Here is a 13,490-nt window from a genome sequence, read left to right as displayed (position 1 = left end):
AAAAGCCTTTTGTCTTTTTAGCCATTTCCTTATGAAGGATTTAATTCCAGGTTTTAAGTTATCCCATGTATCTATAGGTAGGAGTCTATTAGAATCTATGCTCTGCAGCATTCACCTGTCATTTTAATGGCCTACTTTTCAAATGCAAAACTGAAAAGTGAAAAGAGATGAATTTTCTGGTAATAGGCTTCATTTTCCCAAATGGTATTATCATAGATAGATTTTTTTTTATGGAATTAACAATACCTTACTGAGCACAGACATTGAAATTTACATTTCCATTTGCAGAAAGATTTACCAAAGGACCCTAATTTCAGGAGGGAGCATGCTGTGCTGAACTTGTAGGTAACTAAGATACAGTAAGCCAAAGAAATCATGCTCCAGAAGAGGCAAAACTGACTACTGAATCTAGTATACTGATAAACCACAATATTAATGCATTGGGGTGATACATTAATATAATCCACAACATAAGAAAAATAGTCTGTTAAGTCCTGTACAGTTTCCTGGTGCGTTTAAAGAGGCTCTTTGGAAAGAGCATAATATGGCAGAAATACACCACATATTTGAAAGCATTGTGTTTTGCAATGTTGCTCTCCAAGGAAATTCTGTTTTGTTAATTTTGAGCTCATCTCAGAGCCAGAAGGTCCTAATTGTGCTGGTAACTCCACAACTGACCTTGACAGGAAAACTCATTTTGCTTCTCGTGAATACTCTTTGTAAGGAGTCACCTTTCCTCCATCTTCAAAGAAAGGCTGCCACCCTTATTCCATGAGTATTGTATAGTCATCTTCATCTCTGCATGCTATTTGTTGGCTATTCTGAGACACTAGAAAGAAAGAAGCAAAATGCTGCAGAATGGCAAAATTATTTAAAGATAAATGGCAGATCCATAAAACAAGGATAAACCCATAGTTGGATACTTTTGATATTGCTGTTATCCAGCAAAAATGTTCAATAAGCCTTCTACCTGAACACTCACTTGCAGGGCTGTTGAGTAAGAAAAGCAGTAAAAACTATTTGAAAATCTTATTTAGGTACTGAATCTTTTAAAACTGCCTTTCTGGGCAGCTTGGTAATTCTGTCAAGTTGCATTGTTCTTTTGCTTTAAAAGGAAAGTAGGAAGTCAGAAGTAATCCCAGAACTGCAGGTGACTTTTTCAACTGGCACCTGCACTAAATTCTTTTCAAGCCTCTTGCCAGATGTGCAAAGGTAAGCAGCATCTCAGGAGAGAACATTTCTCCTGGCAAAAACAAAACAAAACAAAACAAAACAAACAAAAAAAAAGAAAAAAAAGAAAAAAAAAACCCAAGAGTTTATTTTGTGGAATACATTCTACCATTCTTTTAAGATGCATTTTCATGTCTCTTTTAGAAGCCTGTGGGTTCAGTATTACCATGTGATGTACTGCAAGTCTCTGCATGATAGTTCCACACAACGAGTGCCAGTGAAATTAGAACTAGGTTCTGCTGTATCTGGTTTGAAAGTGAATATGTATTCATTTGCCACCATTTAAAATTATTTCCTACTTATATTTGCCAGCATGTTTGTCATCATCTTTCCTTTTTTGATCACAAAGGAACCCTTTGCTTCTCAGGGCCAGACCCTCAGCTGGGCCAGTCACTCAGCAGTACATATTGGCAAGTGCTGACATTTGTAGTGCCCCTGCTGGAACATTATTTGACTAATAGAGGTGAAACCTAACACTTTGTACTTAGTGCTGTAGTTCAGGATCCTTTCAATTATTTTAATCCCTGTTTGACAGGGCTTCTTTGGAAGCAGCTTGTTGTGTTTTCATCTCATCAGCACACCTGCTATTTCCATCCTTGAATATACCCTGCAGCCCACCCCGTCCTCCAATATCCTTCACACATTTCTTCTTTGCTTATCTCAGCAAAAGGCTTGACCCCTTCTTCTCCCATCAGTCATTTCAGCAGTCCTCACTAATTCCTCAGGCTATTCCCCTCCTCCTGAGGATCTTCCCTCAAAGCAGAGGATATTGAAACCACAGTGATGCTGTGTGTGTGACCTCGTTTAAGATCTCTGCCCTCTGGGCTTTCCCCTCTGAAAAAGGATTCTCTCCTATTCTTTGAAGGTTAATTAATATTTGCACAGTTCTTTGTCCTTAACTAGCACACTGAAAGTGCCAAGTAGTATCAAAAAGTGAGGATTCCAGCCCTGGTGAGGCACAAAGTAAACATCTGCTCCATCTTTTCCAGATATGAAACATTAAGCGTCTCTTTTGTCTAGTGAACTGAAGTGCCCTCTTAAAACTCCTGTTTTGCCCAGGAGAAAACCAGCTGGCAATGAAAATCCCTTTATCCTTCTCCTCACAATAAGTTGGTAGGGGAGCAAGTGATTCTCAAGCCTATCCCTGTGCTGTGTGGTGGCACAGTGCACTCAATATCCAAGGAGATGGGGCTGAAACTCCTGCCTGGAGCAAGTGCTGCTTGTGAAACACACTGAGGATGGAGCAGGGGCCTGCCTGGGCTGTACCCCACAGCACAAGCAGCTGCCCCAAGGAGACCTGCCAAACTGCACTCCCCTGAAATCTTTACACTGGCAGCAGAGACATCTTGTGTTCCTCATCTTAGAGCCAGCTCACAACACCTTCATTTACCTCGTGCCTCTTTCTGCAGGTACCTACCCCAGCTCCCTGCTCAGCAGCCATCTAATCCTGTAGGCATCTGACATGTTCAAATGCAATATTGATTTTTATTGATGTTTATCTATTTCCCCAAGCACTTCTGGAGTTGATACCAGAATTACTTCAGACTGCTTGTCTCTGGCAAAGAGAAGAGAAGCTCCTCTCCAGCTCCATTCCTTCTCATTGGTGTCAGCATTCAAATCCATGGGTGTTTGGAAGACTGTATCTTTATAGGGCTGGCTACAGCACTGCAGTGAGGGAGTTACACCCCAAAAAGGAGCATGAGTTCAGACATGCCTCCTCCTTACACATTTCCCACTTACTGCTTTGTCTCTCTGCTCGGAGCAGGCTGGCCTCTCCCCATCCCAGTATGAGCAGCCTTGTTCTCCCACTGAATTTCATCAAAACCCTGGACACCTGCAGAGTGAAAACGTGAAATGACACTGTGTTTCTGTGAGACATGCTTGTGACTGAGCTACAACATTTTCTGCTTCTGTTCTGGCACTGACACAGCTAGCCTGTGTCACACCCACAGCCCAGTTGGACAACTCACCTCTGGAGCCCCACGATGCCTCGGAGGTGAGCAGGTTTAGACCATCCCATGCTCTGGGAGCTCAGTGTGCAGCTTTGTTCAGCCTGGTGGTACCTTGTAAGCAGCAGGAGGAAGCTGCAGACACATTGTAAGTGGCTGGCTGACTCCCACAGCCACTGAGCATCAAAGGATTTTTCCAAAGGAAGGCAGCACTGATGGTAGCAGTTGTGTTTGCTCAAATGCTTGGAGAAAGCTGGCACTAATTTTGGACAGAAGCCCAGAGAGAATCTTTTTAATGAGTTGCAACTTGCAATATGTCTGCTCTATGGATGAAAGCACATCCTTTACAGGGAGTAATTGTTAACAATTTTTTTCCAAGAGAGGTGTCTGTTACAGTAGAGTCTGTCAAAAAAACAGGACCTTCCAAACTCTGAGATTTTGAGCCTCATTATCAAGGGGGGATTTGTTCAAGTGTCTCCTCAGGAACTGAGGCACACCAGCCTATGATTCTCCCAAGAATTATATTCAATCATCTCTGCCTTTCTTTCAGTTACAAACTTGGCTGTTTTCCTGGAGCACTTCTCCTTCCTTCTCCCTCTCACATTTTCTAAATCCTCAATCCAAACACACTTAAGCAAGCTTCATGCTTTGAAGGAAAGCAACTGGCTGCAAATCAACTGGTCACTGTGTGGCCAGCTCTGTGCCAAGCTGTCTGTCTGGCACAGAGTAAGGGCTTTACATGAACCTTTTTACTCCTTAAAACCTATCAGGTGGCTTTGGGGCTTGCCAAGGCTGCTGCTTTGTACAAATTTGTGACACTGATACTCACAGCTGGAGTCACCAGGTCAGAGGTTTAATTGGAATGCAGTGTCATAGCCTGGTCTTGGATGTGATCTTGCAGCAGGGATAGTCCTGTGGGATCTGGTCTCATGGTCAGGGTGAGCCATCCTCTTCTTGCTCTGGACCCACCTCTCTGCTTTGGAGTGCATAGGAAATCTCTCAAACCATCAAAAGTACAGCCATGCTGGTAGAGTTCTGTGAGGTTTCTTTTGTGGATGAAATAACATCATTGCATTATCTCCTCTAATCGTCAAGATTCTTGGATATAAATATCTGTTGAAGAGCATAATGTGCAAGCTGCTCCTCCTTTACTGTTCTTTCCCAGTATGGTCTGCAAAGAGATCTTTCTGTGTACATTTGTTGGCAATCTTTACACAGGATGTCAATCATCCTTACTACACATCTGTCTTGTCTTTTATTCCTCCACCTTCACCTGTGCCCCCAGGAGAGCTGGGTGTATTTGAAAGACAAGCAGGAGATCAGCACACAACAAAACAGCCATACACAGCATAGAGACCACCAGAGGAAACAAGAGAACAGATTAGCTTTCTCCTGGAGTACCTTTGAACAAGAACTTACCCAGAGTGAATGGCTGCTCATTTAGTTGCACTGCTGAGAATGTGTACAACAGCTGCAATGCTTCCAGTCCCCCCCTGTTTTAGTCAGTGGGAACATCCATATCTGATTACAGTGATAATGATCTTAGCCCTTGACCAGGTTTATCCTGAGTCATTTGCTAGTTTCTATTATTTGCATACAAATAGTGAAAATCACTTGAATAAAAAATCACAGACAGCTCTCTTCAAAACAAAGTTTTGTGTCTGTCCTGTCCTCTACAGCAGCTTTTCCTTGGATTTACCCTTTTCCCTTTAATCAGACATCTGCACTGCACATTTTTGAGCTCTTAGCAGTTACCCACATTCTAGTGCAACTAATCCAGAGACTTTTCTAATGGCAAACAATTATTTTCTTATCCTACACATACACTTACAAGACTATTTATTGAAAACAATGACTCTCCTGGTAGATTGCATCTTGCATGGAAAAACAGCATATAGGGGAGAAAAACCAAAACACAAACAAAACCAAAGTAATACCTTAGTCTATAATCTACTTTTGTTTGTAAATGTTGAAGTCATTGACTACTTTCCAACAATTCTGTTTGATAGAAAATTATTTGTCAAGAGTCTTTTCTCTAAGTTACAACAGTGTCTGACCCTGTTCACTTATTAAAATTGATAACTAATGCTTTGCCTCTTTTATGGTGCTCTAGATAAATAATTTTCACCACTGAATAAAAACCATTGTTCATGTGCACATACACACAAGGAGTTCATCCTTGACTTTTCATGCAGAAACTTGAACCTGGTGGAGCTCTTCAATGGAAAACAGTTCACAGCCTTTCATGGGCTGGAATAAGTCTGTATGTACACAAAGATTCAGGCAGTTCTCATTTAAAAAATAAAAATGAAAAAAAAAAGAAGGATACACTTTTTAGGGTACTTCATTCTCATTTGTTTAAACTTAGTGAGACTGGAAAAGGACAGATTTATCTGGAAATCATCTTGCTGGCAATCTCTACCATAAAGATGAAAACCAGCATGATTTTCATTGCATTTTGTTCTCTGTTGAACAGCAAGATCTGTTCCATGGACGTTGCTGCAGAAGCCTAGTGGACATGTAATGCAGCACTGGCCTCAATTTAGATATTTTCCACCTCCACTTTTTTTTCAGTGAAGCATGACCTGTGTTTAACTGTGCTACTCATACAGTACCTTATTGTGAACTTTTTCCTACATGTTACCATGTTCTATAATCCATAGATGGGTATGTGTAAGGGGTTTCATTTTAATCCCTGGTGATGATACAAAGATTTTGTGACAAAGAAGGGTTTCTTTTGAATCAGTTGAGACATTTCTGATAATGAAATATAGCAGTGATATCCTGTCCTTCCATTTCCTAGGGTTGTGGGTTATGGCACATTGACATTCTTAGGGAATTGTTAAATGCCATGAGGTAGCTTCTTCCAGTCTCATACAAGAAACAGCCACTACCTTTTCTCTTGTCATGGGAGTGGGAATTTCTTTTGTTCTGTCTGGATTTATGTTCCATCCCCTTACACTAATCTCCCTGAAAAGCCCTGACTTTAACATCAGTGTAATGGTGTTGATGAGGAAACCACAAAATCAGAAAAAAAAAGCTTCCAGCCTCCATTGGGAAAACAGGATTCATTTTAGGACATACTTGTCTCTGACTTATTGAAAAACAAAATTGACTGGTAATATCTTTTTCATGGTCATGGAAAGAGAGGTGTTCACTGAAGGGGACAGAGAAAAGTGAAACGTATGGTTATTTCTGGAGGAAGGCATTCAGCTGGGTGAACTGAGCAGGCAGCAGGAACTCCCACCCAGGGACATAGCAGCATCATCCACCTCTTCATCCCAGACCACAAAACAACCTTCCCTGCCCAGCTGAGCCCTAAGGAACAAAACAGCTGGCTTTCTTCCTTCCTGTGCTCCTGTGCCAAAGGCTCCTCTCAGTGTGCAGCGACTTTGCATCCTCATTTCTCCTGTGATGGGATGGTCTGAAAACCTGCTTGCTGTCAGCCTGGCAGGCACTCCTGGCCAGCCCAGAGCAATACAGGAGTTGTGATTTCACAAGAGCAGTCACACTCTGCCTGGGTTCCCAATGCTCCCTGTGTGCCTACAGCTGGAGCAGTGTATGGGGAGCACCAGGGTAGACCCAATGGCCACACTCTCACCTGAAATCCCTGATAATTTTTTTTCCAAGGAATCAATGTTATTTATAAATGTAAAAAATGTTGGTTTTGTGGTCATGGGGGAAAAGGATGGAACAGCCAGAATTCTCCCCAAATTTACTTATATTTAAGGAGTTTTCCTAACTCTGATTCTATTATCAAGTTTCTTTCTTGGTTGTAGGGTAATCTTATGTGATGAAGGCTGGATGCATTTGGGTTCCAGGTCACCCAGCATCACTAAATCCTTTGCCACTGATAAAAAATCAACCAATAACTACGTGATAATATGAACATTCATGAGGGAAATGTATATAGTATACTGTACAGCATATTTAAAAATTTGTTTCTCTGCCTCTAAAAATATATTTTGAAATAAAACAGTGTTGTGCAAACATGCATAAGCACATCTACTTTCAGGTCCTAGGTAATCATTCAGGATTGAATACATATCATACGATTGCACAGAAAGGAAAACTGAGAAGAAATTTTTCAAACACATTTAAAATTTATTTTGCTGAGATACTGACACTGATATAATGAGACAGAAAATGTCAACATCTTGTCTTTTTGAATTAAGAACTTGATATATATAGGCTTTAAACTTAAAAATAAAGTCACATCTTCAAACTTTCAGTTGAAAAAATTCTTATGCTGACAAGTTAGTTAACACTGCAAAACTTTGCCAGATCAACACAAGCTTCTCAAATCTACTTCGCCCTCCAAATGAAAGGGAGGCAGTCAGAGAGATTGTGAGCAGAAAGAAAAGTTTAGGAGGGAAAAATGATTTTCCAATATTAGAACCTCCTCAGGTTGATAGGGAGATAATTTTTAAGTTTTTTAACAGTAGGAACTGTTGAAAGATAACTTTTCTGAAGGCTTTTTCTAGACAAAAATCAGACAGAGAATAATCTTTGGCAAGGTCTCAAACAAAATGAGTTTATCGTACACAAGCTTTAGGTAAATATCTCCTTTAAAATGTCCTTTGAAGAAAAAAACTTCTTTATCTTTTCTTCCTGCTGCACTTCAGCTCTGATCATGCACAGAGCTGCTTTATATCAGGAAGGGAGGGGTTATGAATTATTGTGTGGAATACTTGGAATTTTCCAGAAGAAAAAAGTTTTATGAGAATTATTAGAGGCTCCACAATTAGTACAATAATTTCTGTTCTCATCCTATAGACTGATCTGCCAGGCTAAAATCATACAGAATTTAAGTTACAATTAAAATAAGAGGTTAATCTGTGCCAGCTTCTTTATCATTTCAGAATGACATTGTTCCTCAGCTGGAAGGATTAGTTCTTTCTATTTTGTTTTTGTTTGTTTGTTTTTTTTTTCAAAAAACATCTAGGAGAGAAACAAGATGTGTCCTCTAATGTCTCTTGTCCCTGTAGAACTGACCTTGCTGGTTCTACTCTAGAAATGAGCACAACCAAGGAGATCTTCTGCAGCACATCAAAAAACTCCTGGCAGATAGTGAAGATCTTTGTATCCTTTGTGCTAGTAAAGCCACACTATGGTCAGCCACTGTAGAAAAATGGTAGTTTCTTCTTGTTCTCTCTGTGACTTTTGGCCTCGTCTTTGTTTTTTTGTTTCACTTTGCATTTTTGCTCATTATCACAAGAAACCCCACTGACTGAAAAATTGTGTCAACAGGGTGTAGACTATTGCAGCTTCTGTTAACAAGCCAGGTTGTATATACAATAAATGTGTTTATGCTCATAGGTGGTGTATATTGCAAAAAAAATTTAATGTTTAACTTCTCAACTGTATAATCTAATGCAAGAGCTATTTTTACAGGAAGGAATTGATAGCCAAATTCTGTTTTCCTTTGTTATTCATAAAAAAAAAAAAAAGCTTTGCAGTGTAATTGAAGTTGGTGAAACAGAGCACAACTGATTGCAATCATTCAATCTATAAATATATCTCCATAAATTTCTTCAAACTTTGTTTAAATATTTAGCGCATATATTTATCCTATTGAATCTAGTTGCAGTGTCCAGGAGGGGTGACATTTCCATATGGGTCTATCCCTGAGGTCCTAATTTCTTCCTCCTTTTCTAGTGTCCTCCCACACCTTTCACCATTGAGTCATATCAAGGAAAATCTACAACTTACTTTCTTTTCCTCTTCTATGAGCACATTTTTCCTCACCTATAGTCACTGCAGATTATCACTGGTACTGAGTGATAACTTAAGGGTTCCTCACCTTGAAAGACTCTTTTTCTGCTGAGAAGAAATCACTCTCCTCCATCACAGCATCCAAGGATATGGAATATGTTCTTTGAACAATTTCTGAGAAAGTGCCTTAGGTACCAATAGCAAAGAGACAGGTAAGCTGCAAAAAATCATGGCAGCACTTCCAAGTCTTTTTTATGAAATAATTCATGTCCATCTGAAGCTGACTTGTCACCATCTGTCTCTCTGATAGTGCTTTTCTACTTTTTTATATGTGATGTAAAGGCTTGAATCAATAAAAAGACTCAGCTGCTGAGGTACTTTAAAGCTGCTTTTTCTCTTCATGTCTCTTGACACAACTCTGGCACGCAGCAATGAGAGAAGCACAACATCTATCCCATGTGACACAAATTACACCTTTGCTGTCACAGAGGCCTCTGCTCAGTGTGCATTATAAGGTCATTATACACCTGCTTAGTGAGGTTCAGCCCCGAGTCTGTGTGCAAGTCTGGAGTTGCCTCTTGCTTGCACAGCCTCCACTCTGGCTTGGCTTTCAGCCCTCCCAAACAGACACAGCTGGCTGCAGCTGGCTCTGCCCCAGCCCTCAGCAAGCCTCACAAGCTCCTCCATGCCTCAGGCCACCAAATTCCCACTGGCATCCCCCTGCCCGCTTCTATGGGTATCAAGTCTGAAAATCTGCTCTCCTACTTCTAGCGCTGATATTTTGATGATCCTCTGCCTACAACCCCTGGATGACGGTGGGCCAGGCCTACTCACCCCAACCTGATACTGATATTGCCACTGGGCCCACAAAACAATATCAGGTGTCCGCCAGCCCCGTTGCACACTCTGGGAGCGCGGGAGGAGGGAGAGGGAGCGGCAGCGGGAGGGAGGGTGGCGGGGGAGGGGGCAGGGGGAAGGGGGAGGGGGCGGGGGGGCGGGGGCGGGGCGGGGAGGGCGGGGCGGGGAGGCGCGGGGCGGGGCGGAGAAGGGCGCGGAGCGGCGCGGCGAGGCGCGGCAGGCGGCGGCGAAGGCAGACGGATAGAGAGGGAGAGAGATACAAGACGGAGGAGGAGCAGCGTAGCGAGGAGAGGACCCCCGATGGAGAGGCCAATGACGTCGCGACACGACCCGGAGTCAGAGGAGAGCGACCCGAGGAGAGCGACGAGGAAAGAGGAAGAGGACGAGAGGAGGGAGGCAGAGGACAACGAGGGAGGAGAGAGTAGACGAGGAAGAGGAGAGGAGACGGACACCCTAACCTTCACCCCGACTCAGAACCAAGATGAGAGAAGGGAGAGGAGAGCTGGAGCCCAGGTATCGGAAGGACCCGCCCGACGGAGGAGGCAACGAGGAGACGGCGACAGAAAGAGAACACCGGAAGGAGTAAGCCGAGAGCGGAGACAGGCCATTACGAGGAAACCCCTCGGCAGGACCGAAGGAGACGGGAGAGAAAGGTAGAGGACCCGAGGACAGACGAAGGAGACCTAGCCAAAACCGGAAGTCGGTCGAACGTGAAGAGGAAGTCTAGAAAGATGCTAGATACTCCTTCCTCCGACGGAGAGGAAACAGCGGAAGTGGAGACGGGTCAACAAACGGAATCGACCGATGGACATCCTCCCTACTCCTTCGGCAGGAGGACCGAGGACAAGAGAGACCGAGGATGGAGCCCCAGCGCGAGAGGCACGAGGACCTCCACTAAGGACTGGAGAGGAGAACGAGGAGAGGACTCCGGAGGAAAACGAGGGCAGAGGAGTCAGAGCCAGACCGAGACAGAGAGAGCGGCCACGCCAGAGGATGAAGGGGGATAGATGGACGAGGAGAGGAGAGGACGAACGGAGAGTGTCGAGGAGAGGAGAGGATGAGGAGAGGAGAGCGAGAGGATGAGGGAGTAGGATTGAGGAAGACGGATGAGGATTGAGGAAGAGGACGAGGACCAAGACCAGGAGAGGGGAGCCGCGAGGAGAGGACGCGAGGAGAGGACGAGAGCGCAACAGAGCGCAGAGGCAGAAGGAAGAAGGACGAGGACGAAGGAAGCGGAGACGAGGAGAGGACGCGAGAAAGAGGACGAGGACAACTGCAATGCAGAGAGGTACAAGGCAACTCGACGGAGGAGAACAACGCGACCCCGACGGAAGAAGGAGAGGACAGACCACGGAACCAACGACGAGGACCAAGTTTGAGGAACCCGCGCCACCCAAAAAGCCGGACACCGAGCCCCCTTTTCATACGAGGACTATCCCATGAAGGACTAGAGAGGAAGACTTGTGCACGAAAGCGATGAAAGGATTGAGGACGACGGGGTAGGTTACGCAGGACACCCACCGAGGAAGCACTCGACATGAAGAAGAGAGGACGAGGATCCTCGAGGACGTGAGGTGACGAGGAGGATAAGGAGATGGACCAACTGGGAACGCCGAGGAGGTGGTCGGAGGGACAGAGGAAGCGAGACTGGATCGAGAGAGAAGGATGAGGTAGGAGAGGAAGAAGGAGAGGAAGACACCGAGGAGAGGAAAGTGAAGGATCCTGAGAAGCCCGAGAGGAGAGGTAGCGGATTCGCAATGGAACCCGAAAAGGAGTCAGGCCCTGAGGACGAGAAGGAGGAAAGAGGAGAGGAGGCAGGAGAGTGTAGAGGAGGAGAGGAGGGACTGAGGACGAGGACAGACGGACCAAGAGGAAAGAGGAGAGGAGGTGGAGAGGAGAGAGAGAGAAGGAAGTGCAGTGAAGGAGAGGAGAGGGAAACGAGGCACGAAGAGGAGAGGAAGAGGAGAGGAGAGGAGAGGGAGAGGGAGAGGAGAACGGAGGAGAGGAGAGGAGAGGAGAGGAGAGAGGAGAGGAGAGGAGAGGCGAGGAGAGGAAGGAGCGGAGAGGCGAGGAGAGAGGAGAGGAGGAAGGAGAGGAGAGGAGAGAAGAAGAAGGAAGAGAAAAGAGAGAGAAGAGAGAAAGAGCGAGAAGGAGAAAGAGAAAGAATGAGGCCAGAGAAGCGACGAAGCCGCGAAGAGGAGGCAGCGAAGAGAGATGAGAAGAGCGAAGAGACGAACGAAGACGAAGAGGAGTTAGAACTGGATCCCTGCTGAGAAACCCTTGCAAAGCCAGTAACCAGCTGTCAATTGGGGCTTGGGGAGACTGATGTGGGAATGTGCTTCTACTCACTCTCCAGGGTACCATGGTTGTGCTCCCATACAATAATGACCAGACCCTAGGACAGCCACAAGCAGCGTGACCCAAACAAACCCTTCTGCTCATCCCTCTCTGGGCTCTTCAAGCCCCCTGCTGTTTGCTCACAGCCAAGCAGACTCAGAGATGCAAGGTGCCTCACTTAGGTGACTTCTGTATTGAATTTCAGCCAAGAGGAACTCCAGGTGGTCCCAGACCAGCCTGACTGGTGGCTGAGTGGTTAGAAGTGCCACATTTAAATCATGGTAGCCTCTTTTCTGGATCTCTTTTTCATATCACATGAAATAGGTCTTTAGCAAATGTGGCCAGAGAAGAAGTCATACTCAAATATCTGCTCTAGTTTCCAGAGTGGAACCTGAATAAGCAGGAGTTTCTTGAATCTCCCATCACTCTCTAAAGACTAAAAATAGGTACAGCAGGGACACCCCAGTAACAGGTCCTCTCATCAGCAGAGTCTGATCAGCATGTCTCCCTGCCTCCATCTCTTGTTTGATGCTACTGTCTCCCACCTGAGTCTTCAGCAGCTTCACTAGCAGCCAGGACAAGGATCAAATGACCAGGCTGGGTGATTAGGGGCTCCATGACAGAAGATGAGTGACTGCTGTGAGCCTGGAGTATTCACACAGGGAAATGAGACCTGGTGCTCTCCTTCTCCTCTAGTATCAGCCCCAGGAAGAGGCTTCTTCCACTCAGTCTTTCCATTTCAGCAATTAGTAAATTGGGCAGTGTACCTTAGTGGAGATACACCCTGGTAGCCTCTGTATGCCCTGGAGCAGAGCTCTGAGGGCTACCATGCTGAGCCCTACAAGACTGCCTGGCCTTTAAAAGTGGCCAGGCTGGCAGTAGCACAGAGCCACCCTGCACATCAGCTCACCTGGGGGTAGCTTTATTCCTAGGCAGGACAGAAAGTCAGGATATTCACATAAGGACACAGGGGAGCACAATTGTGATGCAAGGCTATTAAAAAAAAAAAATAAAAAGGAGACATTTTGCCAAAATTAAAGACATTTACAAAAAAGCAACAGCATTCCTCAGTTCTTTCAGTACCTTAGCTGTGGTGGGAGACTCACTAACTGTTTTTTATGGCTCACCCTGGGCAAACACCTCTCAGAAAGGCTTTTAGAGCAGTAACTTTTTTTTTTCTCATGTTAAGATGAATAGCAGATACAGAGCAGGTGCTCTGGGCAAGTTGCCTCTTTGTTGTGCACAGGGAAATAACCCCCCCCAGCTTTGCCTTCCTGCAGGTGTGCCAATCCTCCCTTGTGACAGTGCTCTGCAGCATTATGTGGTGCTAAGGCTGGGCATCTCACTCTTAAATTATTTTAATGCACATTTTGTTGTGTATTTGCCAACTTCTGAGTGAAT

The sequence above is a fragment of the Serinus canaria genome, chromosome 3 (genome assembly GCF_022539315.1).
Source record: "Serinus canaria isolate serCan28SL12 chromosome 3, serCan2020, whole genome shotgun sequence".
Taxonomy (NCBI): Eukaryota; Metazoa; Chordata; class Aves; order Passeriformes; family Fringillidae; genus Serinus; species Serinus canaria.
This window is presented reverse-complemented; position numbering follows the sequence as displayed.